General features: G+C 38.7%; 1 protein-coding gene across 13 annotated transcripts in view; it reads right to left on the reverse strand.

The window, feature by feature from the left end:
- The window catches only part of MGAT4C (MGAT4 family member C), a 340,955-nt gene that overhangs the window by 115,434 nt on the left and 213,483 nt on the right, over positions 1 to 12,038 (reverse strand). The gene's annotated exons all lie outside the window — the stretch shown is intronic.

The following is a 12,038-nucleotide window of genomic DNA, read 5'->3' on the forward strand; positions in this document are numbered from 1 at the left end:
AGATAAAGGGAAGAGCCTAGAAGATGTAGAAGGAAATTTAGTTTGATAGTTTTCTGTTTGGTAAGAACTCACTTATCAATAGACACAGCCGGGAAACCCTTATGTCTTTATAGATGTAGTTGTGAAATCCTCTGTATTGTTTTGTCATTATAGTTCCCACTTTGTTATTGTTTATTTGCATGGTCTCTGTCAGGTTCTGTGATTGTTTCTGTCTGCTGTATAGTTCATTTTGCTGGGTATAAACTAATTAAGGTGGTGGGATATACTTGGTTAGAGAATTATGTTACAATACGTTAGGACTGGTTAGATAGATTTCAGTAAAACAGTTGGTTAAGGTATAGCTGAGAATATTACTATATAAATTAGCGGCAAACAGGAAGTAAATTGGGATTCACCCCAATAAACATCAAATAAACAAGTTCACCCCAATAAACATCGAATTGTTTGCACCTTTGGACTTCGGGTATTGTTGCTCTCTGTTCATGCGAGAAGGACCAGGGAAGTGAGAGGGTAAAGGAATAAGCTCTCTAACAAAGATAGAACATTTGGGGGTTTTGTTCCAAATCAGAGCAAAACCAAACCAGAGCAAAATATCAAAATCTTCTGTTAAACGGAATTACCTTTCTCCGCACAGTTCTAGCTTGTATGGTGGCTGTTACAGGAGTGCTATATAAAAGAGGTATCTGTATAAATGTAATTAGTTAGTTAATAGATAAATTTACTGGTAGATGGCCCTCAATAATATACAGTATTATGCATGTGTTTTTAGGATTAACAAAATTTGTTATATACTACAGCTGTTTACATGCAGGCTACGGTTGCCTGGTGTCCGGTTTTTGACCTGAACGACCGGTTGAAGAGGGACCCTGGCACCTCTGGTCAGCACTGTTGACCAGGCTGTTAAAATTCTGGTCGGCAGCGCAACAGGGCTAAGGCTCCTACCTGGCTCCACGTGGCTCCCTGGAAGCAGTGATATGTCCCTCGGCTCCGAGGCAAAGGTGCGGCCGGGGGCAGGGGGGGGGGCCACATGCTGCCTCTGCCCAGAGTGCTGGCTCCGCAGCACCCATTGTCTGGGAACTGCAGCTACTGGGAGCTGCAAGGGTGGTGCCTGTGGGCAGAGGCAGAGCAAACTGCACAGAGTTGCTTGGCCTCGCCTCTGCCTCAGAGCTGAGGAATATATTGCTGCTTCTGGGGAGCTGGCTGAAATAAAGGCTGCCCAGAGTCCGCACCCCTCACCCCCTCCTGCATCACAACCCCCTGCCCCACCCCTGAGCCCTCTCCCAGAGCCTGCACATCCTCCCGTACCCCACCCCCCTATCCCAGATGACACAAGATGACATTTGGAAAGATGAGAGTTTCAGTTGATGAACCTGCCAGTTCATAGTTGCTGCTTCTGGAAATACAGCAGGGGAGTATACTAGACAGATTAAATTCATCAGGCCTTTGGAGAATTTACAAGGGGAATCCAGAAAGTTTATACATTGGGATTCTGCAGTAAAGTACAGGGAACTGAGAGCCAGGATTTCCACTGACTTGCTGTGCAACCTTGGGCAAGTCACATCACCTTGTGTACCTCCAGTTTCTTCTCTCAGCTTCCCCGTCTTCTGGTCTGGAGGAGCAAAGTGTGACTGAAGGGGTGGTGCCTCTGTCACAATTTGCTATGAATGTGACAGGGCATCAACCACAGAGCACAGCATGAGAAGGTTCAGAGGTAGCAAACCTTGACTTTATGGATGATTGGTGCTCTGTCACAATTTGTTACCATTGTGAAATCTCCATTGTAAATGTGGACACAACTATAGAGTGGTATTTTTCAAAATATAAAACCTTTACTATTGTAACAAGATATATAAACAAGAACAATGTAGTTTTCATTTCAACTGTTTTTTTTTTAAAAAACAACAACAAGCATTTGGACATATTTATAGACAGTTATTAACACATTTTTGTCTCTTGAGTACCTGCCTTGATTCCTGCTGTATACCACCATAACCTTTAAATTGTGCCCCTTACTATCAGCAGTTACCAGTTGCCTATGCCATTACCAATCCTTGCAATACCTGGCAGACTCAGGAAAGTGGTGTGGTCAGAAAAAAAAAAAGAGGCTAAAAACATACTCTTTTAAAATATTATAAAACTATATAATTAACCATGAAAAGGATATGCTGTAGATTGGTGAGAGAATATTTTCTGTTTTAAAATATTTGAAATCAATTAAATATTGCTGATACACAGGAATAAAGCTAATAGGTAATTAAATGTCCAATTACTGACAAGAAGTGGAGAATATAGTCTGTAAAATTGGAAAAAAACAGGATATGACATGCTGGTAAATCTGTTATTTTAAGCAGAGCAATTTAAGAAGAATGAACTAGAGAATAAAATGATAAATAGTCGCTAATGTTTTACTATTATACAGAAGTCTTATAACAGTCTAACCTTTTTAATATACAATGCAGGCAGTTATATTATTAACAGTAATGGTTTCTGTAAAAGGAAGACAAGCTCATAGGCTTGAGACAGGAATGAGATAAACGTACAGTCTAATCCAGTTGCATGCAAATGATCTCATTTGAATAAAATTAATGTTTGCATTTTTATTACACACTGAAAACACTGCAATTTCCACTGTCTTTTCTGGAGTTTCTTAAATTTTCTTGAAAAACAGAACACACTAACCTTCTGACTAATATATATAAAAATATATATTAGCCAGAAGGTTAGAGATCACAGCAAACTCCTGCAGTACCTTGGATTTTTAATTCTCATTTCAGTTTTATAATTCAGGTTTATATTAGATTACATCAAAAAGAATTTGTTTGAGATGATTTATGTCAAATTGGCAATTTTTAATAAGTGTAAAAAGTTGATTACAAATGTGTTTTTATTTAAAATGTACTTGCATTTCAGAAGAATGAAATGCCAAGGTCTCACATTAAGATGGATAATATATTAATGACTTTAATTAAAAGTTTCATCTACAAAGGAAACTTTTTTAAATTTTAATTGTAAATTTGTATTATTTTTCTGCATTTCACAATTAAAGGAATAAAGTAGCTTTGATTATATGCATTTTGTGGTTTTCATTTAGATATATTTCCAAAAGCTGATGTTTTTTATTTATTTAGTGAATGAGCACTTCACAGAGTTAAGTACTATATTTTTTTAAAGCTCTCATCAGCTATAAAGTACAAAAATAAATAAATCAAGAAACATCTATTTTTAAGATGGTCTGATAACCAGACAAACTTTCCTTCACAGTATGTTAAATAATGAAATGCACTGAGCAACCTGGCTCCAATCTAGCAAAGCACTTAAGCACAGGAGTAGCTTGACTTGAAATCAGTGGAACTACTCACATGCTTAAAATTAAACAGAGGAAGTTTTTTGATGGATTGAGCCCAGAGTCCTAAGCATCTTGCAGAACTGAGTCTAATATGAACTCAAAATAAATGTAATTTAAAACATAAATTGCTTTAAAATAAAATTAGGACAACCTGGCTTGTATTGCATGAAGCTTGGTGAGAGGGTGCATAGAGCTTCCTTGCCCCTGCATAAGAGTAGAACAGGATAGGGAACTAATATTCCCTTTAGTGCCAGGTGTTCCACAGCCTTAAGGAATATGGGGGTGTGGCCATGCCCTCATGCCTATTTGCATATGCTGCTTTGGCAGCAGGTCTGGACATGTGTGTGGGAAATGCCTGCGGTTTCTTTTTGAAGCAACAATAAGGAGCTCTGTTGAATTATGGTGCCTGGAGCCCCTCTCAGCATCCTGCCCTGCACTGCCAATAAGGCTCAGAGAGCCTCTATTCAGGCTCTAGTTCTTCACTAGCCCTACCCCTCTGCTCCCTCCACCCCCCCCCCCCCCGCCAAATCTCAAAGTTGTAAAGTCAGAATGTACATATACTGGGACAACCGCATTTTAGTAGAAATTGGATTAAGATAGTAAATTGCATTGGGGAAAGTAAAATTAAGTTAATTTTGTTTTTAAATATAACAATTATAAAATGAAATGAAATAAAAAGCCTACACAGAAACAAACAAGAGAAGTAATTAGGAGAAAGGAAATTATGAAATTAATAACCAGTTCAGCTGCTGAGAGTTAGCTTTCACCTAACCTTTCAAAATATGAAAAAAGAAATACAGCACAGTATATTAACTACAAAACCTAAAAGGTAGATAATGTGGCAGGCAAATGGGAGAAGAAGGGTCTTGTTGACTTAGTTGTCTTAACTGTGCTCAGGACACTGACTCTCCTCTGTGAGTGGTGGAAGAGAAAAAGAAAGAAAATGAAAAAAAAAACATACAAAGAGAGACAGATATAAAATAAATGTCACTACATAAAATATTGAGGAAATGAAGAACTGAATAATTAAATACTAAATAATGAGGAATGGTAGAACAAATCCCCACTTCCCTGATAAATAAGTGCTAACCAAAACACAGTTCCTATTCTTTTGTGTAATTTAAAGTTCTAAGGAAATTTGGGGGGTTCAGAGTCAAGAGAACTAGCGTTTTAATCCCTGCTGTAATGGTAACTCATTGTGTCATTTCACCATTCTGCCTCAGTTTCTTCATCTATAAAACAGAGATAATAAGAACATAAGAACGGCTGTAATGGGTCAGACCAAAGATCCATCCAGCCCAGTATCCTGTCTACTGACAATGGCCAATGCCAGGTGTCCCAGAGGTAGTGAACCTAACAGGTAATGATCAAGTGATCTCTCTCCTGTCATCCAGCTCCACCTTCTGACAAACAGTGGCTAGGGACACCATTCCTTACCCATCCTGGCTAATAGCCATTACTGGATTTAACCTCCATGCATTTATCTAGTTCTCTTTTAAACCCTGTTATAGTCCTAGCCTTCACAACCTCCTCAGGCAAGGAGGTCCACAGGTTGACTGTGCGCTGTGTGAAGAAAAACTTCCTTTTATTTGTTTTAAACCTGCTGCCCATTAATTTCATTTGGTGGCCCCTCGTTCGTATATTATGGGAACAAATAAATAACTTTTCCTTATTTACTTTCACCACACCACTCATGATTTTATGTACCTCTATCATATCCCCCCTTAGTCTCCTCTTTTCCAAGCTGAAAAGTCCTAGCTTCTTTAATCTCTCCTCATATGGGACCCATTCCAAACCCCTAATCATTTTAGTTGCCCTTTTCTCAACCTTTTCTAATGCCAGTATATCTTTTTGAGATGAGAAGACCACATCTATATGCAGTATTGAAGATGTGCACGCACCATGGATTTATATAAGGGTAATAAGATATTCTCTGTCTTATTCTTTATCCCTTTTTTAATGATTCCTAACATCCAGATTGCTTTTTTTACAGCCTCTGCCCAGTGCGTGGCATTCTTCGGAGAACTATCCACGATGACTCCAAGATCTCTTTCCTGATTAGTTTTAGCTAAATTAGTCCCCATCATATTGTATGTATAGTTGGCGTTATTTTTTCCAATGTGCATTACTTTACATTTATCCACATTACATTTGCCATTTTGTTGCCCTATCACTTAGTTTTCTGAGATCTTTTTGAAGTTCTTCACAGTCTGCTTTGGTCTTAACTATCTTGAGCAGTTTAGTATCATCTGCAATCTTTGCCACCTCACTGTTTACTTCTTTCTCCAGACCAGGGGTTGGCAACCTTTCAGAAGTGGTGTGCCAAGTCTTCATTTATTCACTCTAATTTAAGGTTTCACGTGCCAGTAATACATTTTAACGTTTTTAGAAGGTCTCTTTCTATGTCTATAATATATAACTAAACTATTGTTGTATGTAAAGTAAATAAGGTTTTTAAAATGTTTAAGAAGCTTCATTTAAAATTAAAATAAAATGCAGACCCCCCCGGACTGTGGCCAGGACCCGGGCAGTGTGAGTGCCACTGAAAATCAGCTTGCGTGCCACCTTCGGCACGCATGCCATAGGTTGCTTATCCCTGCTCCAGACCATTTAAGAATAAGTTGAATAGGATTGGTCCTAGGACTGACCCTTGGGAAACAATGTTTACTCACCTATTTCACAGCAAAGGTCTTGTAAGGATTAGTTAATGTCTGGGCAGTACTTTGAACATGTAAAATATGATGATAAATACAAAGATGACCTAAGAAGAAAGTTGATCCGTTGTGCCATTCACATCTTAAGGATTCCACATAAGGATTTTAATTATCTAATTATCACTGGAGCACAAATTCCATAAAATACATAAACACACTTATGTTATTGTACAACCTATTGTTAAAAAAAAAGTACAGATAATGTGCACTGTGTCCATTGTAAGATCAGACCCCACATCATCTCTTATGGTCATGCCTAATAGGAGGAAATATAGCACTTGTTCATATCCATTTAAAATCAGAGTGAAAATACACTCATAAATATTTAGTTATATTTTAACTTTGAACTGGTTTGATGATTAAACACTTAAGATGTGTTCAGTGTAAAGAATAAAAATTATCATGACAGACAACATCCTTTCAGAGTTTTGTTAATTTCATTTAATAACCAGTTCAATTAATTATGTTCTTTCCATTGATTCTGAATCATTCACTTCTGGCTTTTGTTCAGTTTGGAATTCTATCAGGGAATGGAAAGAGATAGATGTGGGAACTGTGCAATGACAGATGGAGCTGAGCAGAAGGCAGTGGTACAAAGCTATTTTAGGTTTCTTCAAGTCATGTGGTGTTGAAAGACATCAGACAACCGGAACAAATTATTCTTGATGGGACAACATAAGACAAAGTGTAGATGATAATGAAAGGCACTTCTAAAAATTAGTGCCACACTGGGCAGCTGATGAAATTTAAAGCCAAAGTTTTCAAAAGTGACCACAGACTGGGGCTAAACTGAGATACCCAGAGCCTGATTTTTCAAAGGTGCTGAGAACCGGAAGTCCATCTGAAAATCAATGGAAACTGTGGGTGCGCAGCACTTTTGAAAAATCAGGCTCCAGTTGGGCACTCAGAAACAGAGACATTCAAGATTAGTAGGTATTTTTAAATATATACTGACTACATATACTGTTTTATTTCAAGTCAGTTCAACATTAAACTGCAATTCCCTAATGTGCTGGGGTGACTTATTGAAATTGTAGTTCTGGTGCCTGCTGACCTCCTTCTCTCCTATGGGCCAAGCTTCCTGGTGGAACTAAAGCTCTTGTGATATACCCATAGTCATATGACTCCCATGATGCACCACACAGCTTGGTCAGAGGGGAGACCATGTTGCATCTCAGAGTCAGATATAGTCCAGTCAGGGAGTCTGACCCCTAGAGAGAATGGGGAATGGGATGCCCAAACTACAACTCCCATGAGGCAATGTGTCAATACAGGGAAATGCAGTTTAATGTTCAACTGATTCAAAATGAAACTGTATTTTCCACAATAAAAAATTCATTAGAAAATTCCTGATCAGCTCTAGGTAAAACACCATGAACTAGATCTTCAGACAATATAAATACTAATTTACATCATCAGAGGATCTGACTGACCAAGGATACCAAAATGTGATCCTAGAATGCTAACTTTCCTAACTCCCTCACCTTTTCACCTTTTTTTAATGAGATGGAATCACAATTTCTGTTACAATAAGTGAATGACATTGGACTCTATGTATGCAGTCTATAGTGATACTCTCACAGTAACTCCCATAACTTCTGAAAGTGTTTTAGCTTCAAATATCATATGCCTGAGTATATGGTTTGGGAAACATTAGTACATTTTCACTTTTATAAGATAACTTATCTGGAGAAAGGATTGTATCAGTGTTGTCTACTCTTGTAAGTTTATCATGAGTGTTATGATTTTTTAAAAAGCCCCAGCTCCTAGACTCTCATGATTATATGAAAATCCCAGCTGTCATTTAAAATTAGATTCCTAGCCCTTGTGGTTGCAGAGAAAAGCTTGAAAATGGTAATGTTCAAGACTCCAAAACCAAAAGGCAAATAAAAAGACCCCAACATGTATTATTTTTTAAATTATACTTTTAATCCAGTCTCATAGTGTCTGGACAGAGAATCTGGAACCCCTCAGCTGAATTGGAATGTTACTCTGGCATATCAATGTCAGACCTTTCATAATAAATGCTTGTGTTTATTCATAGCTCATTTGAAGTAGGATATTAGGAGCTCTGCTGTTACTCTTTTAGGCATTGATTTGGTGTAGCATTCTAAAATTGATGCTTGGTTATTTATCTAACTTTGTGTGGATAAAATCCTCAAATGTTTATGTTTCAATAAAGGCAAGAAATTGAATCCATACCAACTAGGATGAGTAGGCTGAAGTATCCAATGCTAATGCCATCATAATAGAAGACTTTAACAATTGTGTCATTTAGAGTGCAGTAAAAGATTAGCAATATTGTTCCAAGGATATGTTTGACTTTATAATAGCAATGATAAAGACAGCTTTGCAGAAAACTAATAACTTTATCTGACAATTCTAGCATAAAAGTCAACAATAATACCAAGGAAGTGAGGACCTAAGTGTGGTTGACCAGGCAAGCTAATGCTTTTTCAGTAAGCATAATTTTTTTTTTATGAAAATGGTACCGATAGTATGATAAGTCAATTTATTATATAGACTCATGCAAAGAATTGTGTCTATAAACCAAACCATAAAATGGAAATATATGCTTTTCAGAATGTGGTGGGGGAACCACAATGGCTGGCAGTCCTTAGTCTGGAAAAATAAATGATTCAAAATGTGTGCTAAACTTCGACCCAACTTGTGTCAGTGCCACATCACAGTATCCTGCCTTATTTTGGTTTAGTGCCCTGATCAGATACCACAGCTGGCATTTAAATGGCCAATATTTACCAACAGATACAACACTCTATGTCGTGACTTAATGCATGGCAAGCCAGGGTATGAAAGAAAGCACACTAGCCTGCAAGTCAATAAGTCATGCTGTGGACCCCACTACTGTGCACTAAATATTCTGTAAGGTGTTTTAACCTACTGCTGGCTACATGCACTATGGAATGTTTAGTGCATGGTAGGAGGGTCCAGATGGTAACTTAGTGTGTAGCAGGCTAATGGCTGTAGATTTACACCCTGGTATGCCATGCACTAAGTCACTGTTCAGACAAGCCCTGAGAAAGAAGGATCATGATATCTCACATACCACTTTGTGGTGGATTTCGACAGATATTAACTTTTTTATGAGCATGGTGGTACTTTGTTTCTATGCCTGCCATGTTGTACTGGAATTTCACTTGTTTATACTCATTAGATTGTACAAAATATTGATTGTATCACATCTTGATCTTTGCTATGGTCCTCTTTTTTCATACCCTCCGTTTCCTTATAAGCACAACATAAACTTTATAGACAGTCAACTATAGAAAATCCCAGCGAAATGAGAAGAGGAGCATTAAAATTAGTATTTACAAATCAAACTTCCAGGAATATTGTTCTGATAATACCAGCCAGTGGAACTTGAAACTTTTTGTGCTTTTGCACACATCCAGTCACTAAATTAATGGAAAACAATTGCTGTAGTAGGATTCCTGCTTATATAGAGATCTACAGCTAAAATGTAGGAACATTTTTGTTCTCACATTTTGTTTAAATTAGTGAAACAAAATACATAACTTAAAACTAATAATGTTCAGCCACATAGTGTAGATTTTGCATCAAACTAAGAAACAAGCTTTATTTGAAGACTGCATCAGTGGTGAATTTCAACCAATGAGTATGTGTGTTTTGTACTGTTTTCCCCAAAATATTACTTTGCATTTTCTCAAGTAGAATTGTATTTTATTATTTTATGCCCATCCTTTTAACCACTTGAGAATGCTTTATATCAGGGATCAGCAACCTTTGACATGCGGCTTGCCAGGGTAAGCACCCTGGCGGGCTGGGCCGGTTTGTTTACCTGCCGCGTCCGCAGGTTTGGCCAATCGCGGCACCCATTGGCCACGGTTTGCCGCTCCAGGCCAATGGGGGCTGCAGGAAGCAGAGACCAACACATCCCTTGGCCCGCGCCACTTCTCACAGCCCCCATTGGCCTGGAGCGGTGAACCGTAGGCAGTGGGAGCCGCGATCGGCCGAACCTGTGGACATGGCTGGTAAACAAACCGGCCCGGCCGGGCCCGCTAAGAGGCTTACCTTGGTGGACCGCGTGCCAAAGGTTGCCGATCCCTGCTTTATATTATTTCTTTGCTCTCACTGGGGTGCCCAGCCCGTACACTTAAAGAACCTGACTGGGAGAGAGTTAGATCTGTGAGGTGCTGTGCATCCTCACCTGCAACTGATTAGAGTGCTGAGCAACCTGGCAGTTGCAGGTGTGTAACACCTCACTAATTCAGCTCCTATATTGGGTGAGGTTATGAACAACTGGGCATAAGTAGGATTTAGGTGGCACAGAGGATCTTGTGCAGACTTTCTGACGGGGTGAAATTCAACCTTTACCATTTTTGTAAATAAGAAAAATACCTAGTCCAGAATATTTCACATGTAAAATCAGCTAAGTTTGGGGCAAGGAGAATCAGAAGTTCAGCCAGATGTAAAATCAAGAAAAATCCACATTGAATATAATAACTGAACCCTGTAGGTAGGCCAAATTAGATGCAATTGTAATTTCTTTAATTAGCTCATTCGATTACTAACATTTTTTTTCAACACGGCAATTGCTACCTGGGGTTCAAATGTGGCTAACAATCCAATTCCTTCAAAGAGAATGTCCCTCATTCCTGGGACAACACTGATGCTTGACCAAATACCCATTGCTTGAAAAAGTCCAAGTAGAAAAAGGTTTTAATCTTCAGTGGTCACAAAAGGCTGAAAATGCAGCACAGCATTGTTAATCTGATAGAATTTTATCTTGATTAAATAAATGTTGATAGTACACAAACCTCATGATTGTGAGAAACCATAAACTAGATGCCATTTCATTCCTCTCACATCTGTAGTTTATGAAATGACAACATCACTGCAGAAAAGGTGAAAAGCCCCAATCCCAGCATTGACAGAATGCATTGCTCTGGTCAGGATTAACCACTGTTGCATGACAATCTTCCAACAGTATGTAAAGTGAATTCAAATACCACAATAGCAACAGAGGTAGGTACAAAGCTAATCTTGTGCACTGTACTGAATGACTGCAGATCGCATGAAACCAGTGACCCAGTACAGTAGCCATCACCATCCAGACAATGGTTGCATTGCATTGCATTGTTTGACAAGTCTGTAAAGTCCTGGAGGCCATATTGTTTTTTTAATGTTACAGCTTTCTAAGTTTAGTACCATTAGTCACTCTCATGTATGTGAACCCTGAACTTTCTTACAGAGCATGACTTTGCAAGGCTAGTCTTCACAAGGCTGCTGAAAATTGTGTGTTCATTTCCCCTAGCATTTGGTTATGGAACGGCACCAAAGCATTGGCAGAGAATGAACAAATAATAAATTAATAATAAATACCTCCTTGCACTTACAAAAAATATCAATGGGAGTTGGGTGCCTAAACCCTGTAGGCCCTTTTCTCAATTTTACCCAGAGGGACTTGACTTTTCAGACCCATGGATGGCAAATCTAACTCCCACCTCAGAGGATGTGAAGGTTCCCCAAATAAACACTAGCATGCAATTAGTGGATCTGATGTTGTCATTGCATAAACTACAGATTAGAAGATCTGAAGGAGTACATAGGAAGTGAACACTTTTTGCATGGTATAGAGCCCAGTTCAGCAGGTTCTCCCTGCCCATAAGAATGCCAATAGAGGGAGGTAGCCTACAGGTGGTGGGGGGGAAGTGGTGGTGCAGAAGATACTTTTACATGGATCCTCCAGGACTCTGTTTTGCCTCCATGGCAGAGTGCTAATGAACCCATAGAGGGCTACTGGACTTAATTGACCTCAGCAGAGTAGATGCAGAAATACTCCGTGGTCTGATGGGGAAGGATTCCTTCCCCATACTATGTAGAGACAATCAGGACACCGTCCCATCTCACCTCTTCACACCTATCTTTGACTGCAAATGACATTAGATTAGCAGTCTATATAATAACATCAACAACTAAAATAAAATGCCACTACT

Source organism: Mauremys mutica, chromosome 1, assembly GCF_020497125.1.
Source record: "Mauremys mutica isolate MM-2020 ecotype Southern chromosome 1, ASM2049712v1, whole genome shotgun sequence".
NCBI lineage: Eukaryota > Metazoa > Chordata > Testudines > Geoemydidae > Mauremys > Mauremys mutica.